Source organism: Solanum tuberosum, unplaced genomic scaffold (assembly GCF_000226075.1).
Source record: "Solanum tuberosum cultivar DM 1-3 516 R44 unplaced genomic scaffold, SolTub_3.0 scf00327, whole genome shotgun sequence".
In the NCBI taxonomy this organism is placed as follows: Eukaryota; Viridiplantae; Streptophyta; class Magnoliopsida; order Solanales; family Solanaceae; genus Solanum; species Solanum tuberosum.
In genome coordinates, this window is record NW_006239249.1 from 461,902 (window position 1) to 462,882 (window position 981).

Here is a 981-nt window from a genome sequence, read left to right on the forward strand (position 1 = left end):
TTCACCACTATCCCGAACGCTCTTTAGCCAGTTAGACAGTCTGGTGGATGCCTTCCTCTCAAATGTGGTCCCAATGCCAAATTGTACCTCGACTCCCAAGTACACATAATCTGAAAAAAATTGAATAACGTTAATTAGATCAATAGTAAAAAAAGTAAAGTATACTAAACTTAATTAAAAAATATATACCTTAAAGTTATTAAACATCGCCTGTCGTATACTGTTTGGAATCTCGCTCCAAGAGTGATAAGCTTGTGTATAGAGTCTTCTAGCACACTCTTCTAAAGCCCAGGTAGCATCCTTTGCAGGATGCCACCTGCAAAACACATAATAAATATGTTAGTTCATGAATAATATATTAAAGTATAAGAAATAAATAAAATAAACTAACAAATAGATAACAAAACAAACTTACGATGATCCATCCGGCTCAATCATGACTCTACCAAGTCTATCCTTCTGGCTAGGATCTAGAGCAGACATCGTATTATGTGGTGTAGCACTAGGTGCAGCTGTAGACGAGGGTGATACATCAGGATGCACAAAACGTTGAGTCAATGGAGGCGTACCGGCCAGAGCATCTGGCTGCTCGCTACTAGAATCTCCAAGCCTCATGGCAGTTAACTGAGGAAATGTACCTGTGGGAGATGGAGTACATGCCGATAAGGGTCGTGCTCGACGAATAGCTTGTAAAGGTAGGTCCTCGTAGCATCGTGAAGGCAATGCATGTGAAGTAGATGATGCACCGACTGGTCAACGATAATTAGGATAATATTGCCGAGGATTTGTCGTACCAAACGGAACAGCAAATAAATGAGTATCATGGCTGATGCGCTCTGGCGCAGAAGAAATAGATCCTACAATATCCTCAGGATCTATCGGTCTCTTAGACTTCTTCTTCTTAGCCTGTTTAGTCTTGCTAACTCCAAGATGCTCGCGATGTATATCACCGTCACCGCCTGATGACATCTGTATGCAAAT